A 15,445-nucleotide genomic window follows, 5' to 3' on the forward strand; every position below is an offset into this window, starting at 1 on the left:
GAAGAACTATTGTGGTTCTCTTTGAGCAAAGGTACCCTAAATCCATACCATCAGCACCTATACATTAGTCTGAGGAGTATATTAGAGGAACCCAGACTGCACAGATCAGATTAGCCAGAATTTGTGAAAGAAATTAAGTAGCAAGTTGTCATACTGTACCTCAAGGTCTTCTGCTGGCTGTTATCATTGTATTACATTACTATCACACAGTAATTCTGAATAAAGTCATTTTGAGTGAAATTTTTACCAATATCAAACAAGTCACTTAGATGAACACTCTTCACTGCAAGTTTCTGAGTGTAGATATGCAAAAGGCACAAAAGAAGACTGCAGCTTTCTCTGAGTTTGGATGCAATGTGCCGTTCCATTGCATGGTGCCTGCAAATTAGCATTTAAAAGTCCAAGACTAACTTGTGTTTATTTCAGTTGTTCCTCAAATGCACTGACTCTCACTCCTGTCCCACTGTCATTTTCTTCTTCCAGTGGCAAAGCTAGAAATGCTAAATATAGCACAAATACAGTGTGTGGGGCACCCATATTCTTCCTTTTAATGCCACAAAACTATACTCGCTCTGTACATTTCCAAGTTCTTCCAACATCTGACATCTGTATCGGTGTGTTTACTGTCCCACTGCAGCAGGAGAAGGCGACCCTATCCTTGGGGCATCAGAGCCCAGGAGAGACCACAGAATCACTGACTGGTTTGGGCTGGAAGGGACCTTAAAGCTCATCCAGTTCCAACCCCCTGCCACAGGCAGGGACACCTTTCACTACACCAGGTTGCTCCAAGCCCTGTGCAACCTGGCCTTGAACACTGCCAGGGATGGGGCATAATTCTGTGTTCACATGGAATGCAGCAGGAGGGCTTTCCAGATCACTGGAAAAATCCAGAGACCTCTGTTTTTTCAATCTCACTATTGGACAAAAGAGAAGCCTCAAAGCCTTGGAAGGGAAGGTGAAGGACAGCCAATGCACAAGCAAGCATTGGCTGAATAGCGTGGATCCTCTTGCCAGATGCAGCTCCGGTCAGAGGGCTGCCCAGAGTTCTATTTAAAGCAGGAAAGATGTGATGCTGAATTTTCTGCTTCCTAACTCTGGCTTCAGATGGCGCCAACAGGTGTTTGAGCTGCATTGAATAACCTCAGCAAACCCTTATTTTCAGTTCGGAGGACTTTTTCTTCTGATGGTTTTGGAGCTTTAAAGTTTTGGAATAAATCTGGCTTAACACCCACACTTAAAAATGCAAATAAACTTTTCAACAATGAGGCTGCTGAAGAGCTTTTCCCTCTGCATTTATTGAAGATATAAGACTTGCACACTAAGCCACATCATCAAGGGGGGAGGAGACCTGTGGGAGGAGAAAAAAGTGAGCGAGCCCCATGCAAAATGCATGAGTCTTGATAGCTTTCTCTAGTCCACCATATGCATATTTCATGAATTCATTACAGCAACTACTACGTCTATAAGTCAAATAAGCCCAATTGTTCAAATAAAATGATGAGCCTGATATACAGAAAAGAGGCGCTGTTGGAAGAACACTGGCACTCTCCAAGCTGAAGTTGCTACATGGCTGTCAAGACTACTGTGACTTGCAGGCTTGACCAGAAAGAGAAATAGGAGAAGAATAAAATTATTTCCTCAGCATCTGTGTGAAAGAAAATGATTAAAAGCCTGTTGTGACACAAACATTGATACTCAAAAACATTTGTAGTAGCTTTGCTACAAAATGTACTTGCAGTCATTGCTAGCTCACATTCAAAATCAAAATCAAAGACAACAGACTACATTTACAATTGGAATCTGCATTGAGATAGACAATAAAAAGATGACAAGCACAAGAATAAATAAATCACCAGCACGAAAGTACTCTGTGTTTCCCTCCAGATGTCAGACTGAGTGCTGTGTATTCCATACATGAAAACAGCTTGAGAGCAAAAAGGGAATGAGAAATTCAGTGTGTCACACACAAAAAAAAAGACATGGCTGTTGAGAGCTTTTAGCAAGGGTGAGTTTCAAACAGGGCCCTATGCTGCTTTATGGTTTCCATATGGGAACTAATTTCTGATCATATGCAAATCCACTCTAGGAGGCACTAACTACATATAAAGCCCTTTCCCACACCCTGCAAGGGGGTGTTTGAAAGAGAGAAGAACACCATGGACAGAGCCATCAGGAATTGTAGGGACTGTGAAAAAGTATAAAACAGGTGGGCGATACCAGTGGAAATTTTCTTCATCTAAAAGCACCCTTAAGAAAGGCCCAAATTTTTACCAGCACAGAGATTCAAAAGTATTATTGATTTGGCTGATCAGGATTCTGAACAACAAACAAAAATCTAAACACCTATTCTTTCCTGAGATCTAATAAAAAATAGAATTTAGACATACATGGTTCCAAATTTTGATTGGCAAAACAATTCAAGGTTTTAAATTTGAGATTCACAAGGAATGACAGAAGAGCATTTTGGATGAGACCAGGAAGGTCTCACTATCACCCACTCCAACCTTCCACACACCAGGTCCAACACTGAATGCTTTGAGAGCATGACCTGGGTGTCTTTGGGGTGAAATTAAGCATAACAGCCAAGATCCAGAAGTGCAACTGAATCTCTTCCACACATAGCAAGCATTCAGTCCACAGCACTGGACTGGAGATTTCAAAGTGGAAAACACCATATTTCATGTACTTACACCATTTTGCTCTTCTGAAAACATTGATCCAATCCTAATTTCCAACTGACACAGCCAAACATCATCTTAGTTTTTCTCTACCAAACAAAAGGGCAAAATGAATCATTTAATCATTATGTTTTGAAGGTGTGTAAATATAATGTTTTCATTTGATATCTGTTCACAGCTAAAATGATTTTCAAGAGCCACTTTCATTTAGCAGGCTTTCAACTTATCACTGTCCATGTACTTCCTTAGGAAAAAAAAAAAAAAGTAAAAATATGTAACCTTTTCTCTATGGGTGGAAAATAAATGAAAGTTTGTGAACTTTATACCATAACATTTGTGCTCTGAATGGGCTTCGTGTGCCTCCAGCAAAGCTCAGTGATGTTTGTCACTTCACAGTTTAAAAGTGTGTTGTAACAAAAGGTCAAGAGGAAAAAAAAGGAACGATCCTCAAGGTTATAGATGTGTTAAACAGGAAAAACATTTCTGCTCTGCTAAATGCCTGTTTAAATATAAATCTATTAGTCTGATGAGGTTAAAACCCTAGACTGCAAATTTGCATCTGATTTTGAAAGGACAGTGGGTGTTCCCTCATTTTCCATCTTCCTCTGTTTTCTAGTTCTCTCTCCTTTTTCCTCTGTTCTTTTGAAATACTCTAGAGTTGCTGGGGTTTTGGACTTTAGGATTTAAAAAAAAACCCCACAAGATTAAAAAGAAAAAATCTCAACTGAAGTAGTCAACTACTTTCTGCGAAAAGGTTGAGGTCAGTATTTTGAATGGATAATTAAACCATACAGTTGGCCATAAAAACAAAATGAGGGAAAGAAGCATACCTGAAAACAGACTCTGCCATAACAGATGTATATGACAGGAATACAGTTATTCAAGTTAGTAGAGTAACTATAATGAAACGTTTTAATCTCAGAATAACAGTTTCACAGAGGAAAGCATTCTGGAATTTATAATATATCATGGTTGCTGCCTCATGGAGATTAAGATTATCTTTCCTAATTTAATATGTTCATTTTCAGAATGAATGCCATGCCAGCCCAGCAACACTACAGACTCCTTCCTGCACCAAAAAGAGCCAGTTTAATCCCTCCCTCATGCTCAATTGCATCATGTAGATAAACTTCAGGTATTCCCACAACACAAAATGGGGTAGATGGCATCTTCAGGCAGTGAAGTATGATTATCACAGGATCTTTTCTTGCCCCAGGGGTTGATAATATTGCATCTGTCAGCACAATTTTAGTACAATGGACCATAAAAGTAATTACAGAACGGTGTGGATTGGAAGGGACCTTAAAGCTCATCCAGTTCCAAACCCCTGCCACAGGACACCTTCCACTTAAACCAGGTTACTCCAAGCCCTGTCCAATTTGGCCTTGAACACTGACAGGGATGGGGCAGCCACAGCTTCTCTGGGCAACCTGTGCCTGTGTCTCACCACCCTGATTATGTGGCAGACATTCTTTCTGAAGTCACCGCTTGCCTCAACAAAAGCATGCCTATTACTTCTGTGGGCTGTAAGTAATATGGTGAAAATGTCACCCTTAAAGGGCTGATTGATAGCTTTGATTCTAGACATCTGGGTATTTTTAGATAAAACCTTTCTTTAACAGAAAAAGACACTTTGTCAAAACTTAAAAAGTCATGCAAAATAGAACTTAACATGCTCCCTGACACACTTCAGTGCAGATGTTTTCCAACATCTTATTTTCCTAACTGCAAACGGGAGTTTCTCTAAAAGTGAATATTTAAAAAATATAGCTAGTAACTGACAAATGCAGTCTTCTGGGGTTTTTTGCTTGTAAAGACTTACAAGATTTGAGATATCATCTTCATTCAGGATACAGTTTTTCAGATACAAAACCAGGCCAAAATATCACTTCCTACTTAGTGATACTACACATAGAGTAAAAAATCTTATTACAACTGAACATGATAAAGAGGTTTTCCATTCAGCATGTATCAAATTTCTAAGTCATTGCAAATTTCAGAGGGAGAAAAGGATTTTCTGAGAACTCCACAAATTCATATTTACAAGTTATCTTTCTTACCACTAGTTCAACTCTGCTCTTAGATGGAGAGAGACAAATCATGCAAATATGAAGAATAATACTTTGCAAGGGGACTTCAGCTTCTGTACCCTTTTTAGAATAATATTTAGACACTTCTATTTCTGAAAGTTGCAGTTCTATGTCTTTCATAAAATTCATCTACTTTAAAGCAAGACCCTGAATTGAAAGTCAGCTTTTGCCTGGCTTTCTTAGGGAAGCAGTAAGAGCTCATGGCTGTAAAAAAGATTTTGATCATATACCCACTGATCATGCTACAAATAAATTTCCATCAAATGCTTAATCTTTGAGCATCATCTGGTTATTTCATCCTTGGTGACACTCTCAGTCTTATTCAGTTTTTACCAGATTATCAATGTGTAACAGTTTTCATACTAATCACAGTTTCCTGCAAACTTGTGAACATCAGGTCCTTAACTCTGCCAGAAGAATAAAAGGAAAAGCAAAGAACACAGGAAATGTCTTCAGCAGGTATATTCAGCAGATAACAGGAGTTATCTGTTGATATTTTAAATTGTCATTCAAAGCAATGGTACAAAATTTAAGATTATAAAAAACTCACTGAGGTGCTATTAGGTTCTCCAGAGCCCTAATGAAAACTAATTAGAATTAAAGCCTCCTGCTCTAAAGACTCCATTATGTTACAGCACATTACTGTAAAAATATATTCATTATGTATAAAAAATTCACACTTTCTTTCTAGCAATGCATATTTATCTTTCTATTTATGTCCGTTTCCTGAAAGAATATTACAGTCTATTAATTCACAGAAGGCAAGGAAATATTATGATCTCCAGTGGTTTCAACCAGACACAATTATGACAGAATATGCCACTTGTAAAATGTTTCATCAAGCTATATATGCCAGTATGTACTATATTTGTAAAAACTCTACATGCTATTTATAGCATAATATTACATGGAAAAAGATATCAAATGGGTTGTTGTATCTTTAAGCAGATAAATAGATAATTAAGCAGAAGACCTACCCCATCCTTGATATTGTTGCCATTTACTAGCTAAAAGATAATTTATAATAATGCTTGATGTCTAGCTTTCATTTCCAAATAATTTTCCTAATATCATGTCCTCTGTGCCTTTTGATAACAATTTTAATGACACAACAGCAGGGAATGCTCACTTTGGGTTTCAGATGCCAGCTAACACACACATCACTTACCAGCGGATTACTTCTCAAGCACTCTTAATATCAAATGTTTGAAAACACAAGTGCTAGCATATCTAAATACAGTTAAAAAGTACTTCAGTTTATCGTGTTTTAATAAGTTTCTGACCCTTCAACAATATTCTTGTGAAGCAAAGAAATATTAATGACAAACAACAGAGAGCAGTAAGGCAATTAATAAGTGGCATGATAGTCAGTAAAAATAACTAGTGACTTAGAGAAGCCTAGGGTAAGGTAGAAAACAAGGAGGAAGACACTCTAAAACCATGCAATGTTCAAGTTGCATCTGACTGGGTTTACTATATTAGCTCCTTTTCTGCAGTCAGCTTCCACCTCATAAATACTTAGAATAATAAAATGTAATATCTTTGAGTAACAGGTGTTATTCTGCTTATACAATGGCTTCAAGTACCAGATTGCAATGACTTATAAGAATCAAGAGTACAGTATGTTATTCTAATACTTGGCAATTTATGAAGTTGAAAATATGAAGTATCGCAGAAATCAATGTACATCTCCCATCTGTGATGGTAAGTTGCTATATAGGAAGCTGTGGGGTTTTATTAGGATTTTTGTATTTCAGAAACATCCATTCATTAGTTTCTAAAAACAGAGATCTGTGTTGCTTATGAAGCTGGTGGGTTTACATAATCCTTTCAGAGCATCTACATAGGCAAAACTCACTGCCGGCAGATCCCCCACCTTGCAAAGAAAGCCTCAGATTCCTGTCTCTGGAACTTTGGCATCACATGAAAATACGATTCAGAATGCAAAGCTTGAATGTGTTGTAAAATCCCCAGGCCATCCAGGACTAGTCCTTCGTTCCAAGTAATCTCACAGACCAAAACTGAGAACATCTGGATTTTGGAGGTGAAATCCCTGCCTCTCCTAGAGATGCTTTTCCTCCCAGTCCTTCTCCCCCACACCTTTCCTGCCTCAGGACCTTATTTTTGATTGGCAAATGTTACAGGGGCTACAAAACTATCCTCATTTCAATTTCCAGGCAGAGGAGACACTAATCCTGTGCACCACACACAATTTAATTAGCATTTAAATTTCAAAGGTTCAGAATATAACAGAGTGCTGCAATGTCTGCTCAGGCTCCACTGTGCAGTCTGTGTATTTTATGACATAGTTAAAGCAACATAAAAAGTGATATATTAAAAATTGTGTACAGGGAGGGTAGACCCTGCATTGTGCCACACAAGTACAGTTAGAGAATAGAAACTGCCAGCAAATAACTTCAAACTCAATTTAGCTTTTCAGATATTTTACTTGAAAACTAAAAGTTAAGTACAAGCAATATAAAATATTTTTGATAGGTACAAATAATAAAAAATAATAAAGATATATAAAATATAATTTAAAACTCAATACATTTTGGACTCATGAAAAAAGAGAGTAGTTTTATAGAAACTATAGAATACTATAGAAATACATATGTTTCTATCAGTAGAAATGAAGGAGCAGGCTGCATAAGTGAATACAAATTTGCATACTGTAATTGTTTTTACAAAAGACTGAGAACATCACATTAAATGACAGCTGTCTTTCTCTAAGAAGCAGATTTTTCACTAGCTTCACCAGCTTTATTCAGCTGTCAGCAGATAACGTGGTTTTTTTGGAGCATTTTGAGCTATCCGCAATCACATTTTTTAATTTTTTTTACATGTAGATGTGAAATATTTTTTCTAATTGTAGTTGTAAACTCAAAAATTATCAATAAATGCATTCATTAGTACCTATGGAAGCAGAGAAGTCTTTAAAAGCAGATCCTTGCTTTTCTTTCCACTTCCTTAGCACTACTGCAATTATTTAATTATTCAGGAAAGGGAATTGACATGTTTCACCTTGAAAGCACTGCAGGTGCTTTCATAAGTCAGCTCGGAGGACCTCCTCCTTTACTCTGGCCCAACCAGGGGAACAGCTAACTTAATAGGTTTTCATCACCTAAAAGCCAGCATTTGAGAATTAACTCTATCCAATTCTTTGCCAGGAGCCAAGCTGGCTGTGGTTTCAGAAGAGAAGTGCAGTGGGTTGGGGTAGAAGCTGTCCATACCTTAGCAGGCAGGAGCATTGTTTACCCTTTGGCCAGCCAGTCTCTGCCAAAAAGGAGAATAAAAACCCCAAGCCCTGTGCACTTGGGCAAAGTTTCCAAGGCAAAGTGACATTGAGCTCACCTTAATTAAGAGAACTGGCCAGACTTTTTGGAGAGCGGAAAAAATAACAGAATTCTATTAAAGGGTAAATTTCATAGTGGTGTTCAACTTCAAATTTTCAAGGTATTGGCAGAACAACAGGCAGAAGGAATGAAAAGATCTGACTTTTCCTTATAAATACAATGAAAACATGAGAAACTGTACAGTTGAGGAGGTATTATATAACACAAAATCACAAAATGTAAAGCTTCTTAAATTCTAAGCAAGATTTAAATAGGTTAAACATTAAGTAAAATATATTCTATTATTTAAGCTGTATAATTTGCACCAAGAGTGAATCAATGTAAGTGAATCCATGTAAGACTATGACAGTAACAAAAAATGGCAGATTTTATCAAGGTATTACTTTAAAATGGAGGCAAGGATTATAACCAGACTTCCCAACACAAAAACAAACTTTTTTTCTGCCTATTCTAATCATCTGCCAAAAAAAAACCAAAAAAAACCCAAAAAAATCCCAAACCAACACTGTCCAAAATCTAAATTCACTTATTAAGAAAATCTTTGTTCTTAACAAAAGCATTTACTACATGTAAAAACATAATATACATAAAAACTGTAATTCAATGTCTCACTTTATTTTTATTCCCAGAGTCATTTACCTTTGCACCTACCTCAAATTCCGTTTAAAAAGGGACAATTTAACTTGGAGTTTGTGTAATGGGACTTTATGCACAACATTATCTAAAAGACTTTACACAGGGTTTAATCTTCGTAGCAATTTCACTTTCTTTGTAAAATTCTCAGTAACTCAAAATACTTACTTTAAACTCCAACATTTTCTATATTATATCAATAAATTGATTTTAACGGCAGGGTGGCTTAAGAACAGCTATGTGCATTACACCACTAGCAAAGTTATTCCTTAAAGGACAAATGGTGGAAGCTGACGAAGCAACCTACATTTTAACATATTTTTATTACAAAATGTGTATATTCCTATTACAAAAAATTTGTCAGTGACACTGGAAGTATTTTCTGTTCTTCTATCTTTCTATATTAATTTATTTGCAGTAGGAACAATAGAATACTCTTCTAGCCAGGAGTGTGCCCACAGTTGTGGGATGGATTTCCACTCAACCATCAGCCAAATGACCGAAACAAAAAAAAAGTCATTCCAGTGAAATCTGAGCTGATGCAACAGCCATTTCTCTTTATATTCTGCCCTTTGTTAATGAAAGGCTAAACAACAGCATGCCTACAGCCAGCTGACAGGAATTTTAACCGGATCAAATGTCCCAGTATGTTTTAATACCCCTAAATGGAATTTTTATGGCCTGTTCTGCATGCATATTATTAATACAGAGCCATAAAAGAAACCACAGCCACATATTATAGCTCATCACTTTGTAGCCAGGTACTTTTATCCTTGAAGAATCAGCTGTCTTTCAGATTAATGCAGCTATGTTTTTGACAGGAAAAAAAAAAGCAGCTATAAAATTATCATGCTTTTTTTTGTCACGTGTCAGCACCACAGTAGGGAATAAAGGCCATGCTGCTGGCTTTTTATTGATATTGCCATCAACCTCTGACATCTGAATTAGAATCTGGGAGACCTATTTCTAATAAGAATCCACTTAGACATTAACATTTCAGCTACAGCAGATTACGAGATGTGCTGCTAGCAGGAAGACGGTGTTTTGTCTGACTTCCACTCACCCATCAGTGGATTTTCACATTTCCTGTCCTTCACAGAACACTCTAAGGCACTTAAAAAGAGGCTTTAGTTTCAACTACAACATCCACCCACAGAACGGGTCAAAGGCTCTTCTGGGGAAAGAGACAGCATAGGAAAAGAATGAGTGGAAGATAGGAATATGAGCTCCAGCTCTAAAACAGGTGGTAGCACATACAGCATATGAGTGATAAATGAATAGTGGTTGAAACATTCAGGGAATGGAAACATACGCATACCTTGGGGAATAAGGTTACAAATAAGAATGTTGGGGAAGAAATGGACAAACTGGGGATGGAGGCTGTTGTAAAAGGAGAACTGTTATACCAGAGAGAAGCCACTAATAGGCTTTCTGAAGGACTGGTCTTAGGGTCTGACACAGGGAGATGTAAGGTAAAACGAACTGCAAATCATTCCAAACTGCCCAGGCCACTGGGGGACAGGAACCATATTTCATGCCTTCAAAAACATACTTATTGTATCACTAAAGTCGAGACAGATGCTTGACATTCCAGTTTACCAAGGTGCTTAACTTAAGGAGTGTGTTTTAACTGCTGTGGACTTGATCAAGTTAACTTTATTATTTACCTTAATACTTTGCACTAAGACAGACTTACAGTGGAATTTGGGCTTTTGACCAGATTTCCAAATACCTTTAGTCAGTGCAAATCTGCATTTTTTGTTGTATGAATACGTTACTTTAGAAAGGAAAGCAAAAAATCATTCTTCACCACATTCTGTTTTTGTAAGACAGTTATTTGGAAAATTAAGTATATCGTAATTCTCATATATGCTTATTTTTAACATAGACTAGCAGTTTTCTTCCTTTTGTCTCTGATTTGTTTAGAAACAGTGAAAGCAAGAAGATTCTGCTTCTCTTGGTCTGGCTTTTACACTTTAGTCTTCAGAGAAATTAATATAAAGAAACATCACTAAAACAAAACAAAAAATGTAGTCTTTAGAGAAATTAATAAAAAGAAACATCACTAAAACAAAACAAAAAATGAGAAGAGTATGAGAAATACTCCTACATAGGGATTTTGATGTTCTCTCTAGCTTAACAACCTGTGCCATACAATCAATTAAAAACCTAACCAAGAAAGACATCTTCCATTCATTTGCATAATTATAATGTGGCGTTCAGAATTGTTATTGTAACAGGTGAGAGAATCTCTCCAGTAGATATCATATTAACTTTACCCAATCTTACAATTCTGCTAATGTCTTTTAAAGAAGACATCATCAGAGAAGGCACTATTTGATGATATTATGATTCTAAGGCATATACAAGCACTATTAGCTATTGACACCCATATCTGGCAAGGTGAAAATAGCTAGACCAGCACTACAAACCATCACATTTTTGCCAACAAAAATCTAACTATGAAAAGTCAAAGGCAATACCAGTATCTCCTTCATGCTCTAAATTCTATCAAGATTTGAAAATGAAGTTAAAAGTTTAAGGTGCCCTTCCTGAAACACAATTAGGATTTTCTGTGAGATCTAGAAAGGATTTTGAGTGGAGGCCATTACTTAGCAAGGATAATGTAGAGGCATTGAAGGTGGAAGAAAGAGTGAGCAAGCAAACAACATCCTGCAAGACTATAATTTATAAACCAGGAAAATCAAGTAACCTACACAACAATCAGACTCTTACATACAGAAATCAATACTAACTGCTACTCTATGATGTTCCAAAACTTTGATTTTAGCTAAATGTCAGGCTCCTCCAAAACTGATGCAAAACTGATGTTAAAAATCACCAAGTTCTCCTTCAATCATCTTCAACATTATCCTTATTAGAAGTGTCCCAGAAACAACACTTAAGCAATTTCCCTCACCAAAACAATTTTGTGTTTGTGTCAAGCAGAATCAAGGGAAGGAGAAAAGCCCACTCTCAGCCTATACAAATACCAGAGATGTTCCCACAAATAATGTCAGGCTGCCCAAAGGCTTCCAAGGCTTCATTTTATCTCAGAAAACTCCTCTGCTCTTCCAGAGACTATTTACCCAGACCAGTGACAAACATTCTGGGACAAACACTTATGCTCTGTGAGATGTTGGACGAGGCCTTGGATGATATGATTTAGCGTAAGGTGTCCCTGCCCATGGCAGGGAGGTTGTAACTAGATGATCTTAAGGTCCTTTCCAACCCTAACGATTCTATGATTCTATGATTCTATGGTACACTGAACCATGCAATCAAATACGCACCATACTCCCAAACACAAGGGTGCTGCTGCAGCTGCAATTCCCACTGTAATGGCTTCTGGAAAAGTGAAAATAGCACAAGGAGATAAGGGACAGGATTCAGGTCTTTGCGACAGAACAGTGTCAGATGATGGGCTGTCACATTTGTTGTTTTTAAAGAGACACCTCTGATCAGTACCATGTATTAGTTTTCCCAGTGGAGCATTCCTGCAGCACATGAAGAGGGTAAAACTGAGCAAAAAGGCAGCATCCAAGAGTGAAACTAAAGCCCTTCTCTCGATTGACAGGACTTAGCTACAGATGCTGCAAAATAAACTTCCCTCCAGTGTATTTAATGTGGATGTAACATTCTGAAGACCAGCTGGTCCCCTCCACCAGACCTCTGTGCAGCCATACCACTTGCTAATGCAGATAGACTGTCTTAGATACTCTTTTGACAAAATGGGGTGAGCATGCGTAGCACCAAATAACCTTCTAGCAGCTATGCTGTAGGGTGGTGTTTCCTAGAGGTTTGTATTTCTTCATTTCCAAAGTTACAAGGCTTGAAAAAATTTACCTCCTTAACCCAAAGATTTCTGTGAGTTGAATGTAAAATTCAGAAATGCAAAGTGCATGTTAAAACTGTTTAACCTCTGCGTTAAAGCTTTCTGAAGTTCAGAGGAGCTACAAGCTCTCTAGTCACCATGGAAAAGAGGTGGAAAAAGCACTTGAACAACTGTGTAAGAAAAAAAAACAAACAAGTTCCATGCTTCATAACAAAAAATAGTTTACATGTTTTACCCCCAGGTTTTGTCAAGTAGGATATTTTTCATTCATACCTCATAACAAGTCAAATAAAGCTGACCACAGATAATGTATTTATTCTCTTAAATAACTATATGTTCCTGATATGCAAATATGTCAGTGGAAAGTTTTACATAAAAATCTATATGGCCAAAAGGTTTTGGATTTCACTGTCCATGCACGCTTACTTTCAGAGCCAGATGCATTTTCAGAAGGAGTTTGTAGGGGATTTTTTTTTCCTTATTTTCAGTACACCTTCTTCGACTAAACTCTAGGCTATGGTTAACATTCCTCCAAATAAAGGAAAATGCAGTATCACAGATCTGAGACCTGACACCACACTGTCTTTTCTCCCTATTAGTCCAACTTTGACCTTAAAATTGTTACAAATGCTGCAATTCTACTCTGCAGCAAGAAACTTTGCTACAGTCCTTCAGGCTGCTTTTCCAGTCTGCAGCTTCCATTTCCCTTATACTTCTTAACAATTGTTCAGAAGCAAACACTAAATGTGGTAAATACAGCTCAGAAACATACCTGCACATAAAGGATCAAGGTCACAAAAGGAACTGGACTAAGTCAGCTTCAGGTAAGGCCTCAGATACAAGGTCAATCGAGAATCTAAACAGAGAATGTGCACAACAAGCCCTTGGAAAGCCTTTACTTAACATCTTCATATTCTTGAAGATTTCAAAGAACTTCCTGGGAGATGTTGCATTACTCATTAATTATAATACAATCTGTTAGCAAACAACACAAGCTATCTAAAGTGTATAGTGTATGTGTAGATCTTCACCTTTCATGAAGCAATTTTACTAAAAGCAAAATATCTTAATGCAAACAAATCAGTGACTTCCATATTGCTGAAATGGAAAAAAACAAACAAACAAAAAAAAAAAACAAACAAACCTAACAACAACAAAAAACAGCTATTTCAGAAAAGAATAAAAAAGAATTTCAATCAATTTAAGCCTCCCAAAGCAAATGGTTATAAAACATGGAAGAGAGTTAACTATCATGGGTATGACAGAGTAAATAGCAACCTGTAATGCAACTAGGTACTGAGCTTTACTTCAGAAACAATAAAATTAGAGCTTTTACCCCAGCTACTTCACACCTGTTTGCACCAATACTTCAGCATTCGGTTGACTTGGTCTCAAGGTCCCTTCCCAGAGGGCGGTCGAGGAAAGTTGGGCAGAAAGTCACATCCCTTTCTACCATGCAGCTGCTCACAGCTACCAGTCCTAGCACCTGCCTCTGCACATCACTCTGGCCTCCAGCAACTTCCTCCACTTCCAGGATTTTTCCTGCTGCTAGGTTCTTCACACTCCTCTGCAATCAGCCTGTGGTCTGCCGATTGTCTCCTGTCCCTTTAGCCATTACAGAATTCAGAATATGCCACCTTTGTTTAGTCTGTGCCTTAGCAAAGTTTATAACCAGACTGGACTGCTCACAGCTAGCAAGAAACAGTTCCATTTCAGACATACATACCCATGCATATGCCTAATTATCTGCCTGCCTCCCTGTCAGCATTCTTTTGTTTATTTTTTTTAATCCCCCCAAAAGCTTTTAGTTACAGTGTGAGTAGTAGCTGTATTTGCTATTTGGTTTTTAATTTTTAATGGTGATTATTTTTTGGTTCTTTTTTCCCCCCTGCTAGCACTGTAGTAGAATCACAACAAAGTCTATTTTAAATATCAATTCTTGCAATTCAAATTAAAATACGAAAAACTTGCACTGGCGCAGTAGAGGAACTTTGGACTATACTCACAGAAAAGTAATTAGACCAGTATTTTATAGAGCAGATGATTTCTTTTCAAAGGTAAATAAAGGTGATTCTATAGTTATATGGGCAGTGAAGGTGTATTTCACTCTTCATCTACATAGAGAGCTGTGTTCCCTTTATTGACAGAACAATATCCTCTCCTGGCTCTAAAAAGTCTAAGAATTTCAAAAGAAGCAGGTTAGGTGATAGATTTGCTGAAACCATTCAGGCCAAAATAAGTATTTATCCATAGGTTTAATCATACATTGCCTGACAAGTCAAAGTATAGCTTCCTCTAGAGACAGCACTGATGTGAACATGCATCTGAATTATAATAAAAAATGCCCTTAGACGTACAAAGACAGATAGAAAAACACTGCCAAAAAGCAGTGAAAATCACAGGGTGTAAGGAAATGGATTATTTGAAAAGAAAATTTTGCAGCACTGACAGATCCCGATTTCCATTTTCATTCCATAAGCTTTACACCAGCGCAGCCTTCTTCACTGCACTGGTGCTATTTCCAATTCACAGAAATAAAAAGCAAACAGCATACAACAAAAACTAACTACAACCACTGTAAAAAAGAGCACATTTTTGTACTAGGATGACACTGCTAAAGAACATTCAGTTCAATGCAAGCTCATGTTTTTCTTCAATTTTCTATAAGCAGATACTAAAGAAGTCATATATCAGCAGCAAAAAAAGAAAGCTGTCTGACAAACTGAATTTTAATGACTTACACTATGATGATCATAATCATTCATTTTGGGATTTCCCACACACACACTTGGTAAGGATCAAAAACCAAAAATTTATTCTAATATTGACTATTGCATTTCTTACCACTGAAGA

Source organism: Pezoporus wallicus, unplaced genomic scaffold (assembly GCF_028554395.1).
Source record: "Pezoporus wallicus isolate ANWC-B61680 ecotype Strahan unplaced genomic scaffold, APGP_CSIRO_Pwel_v1 contig_6566, whole genome shotgun sequence".
Lineage (NCBI taxonomy): Eukaryota > Metazoa > Chordata > Aves > Psittaciformes > Psittacidae > Pezoporus > Pezoporus wallicus.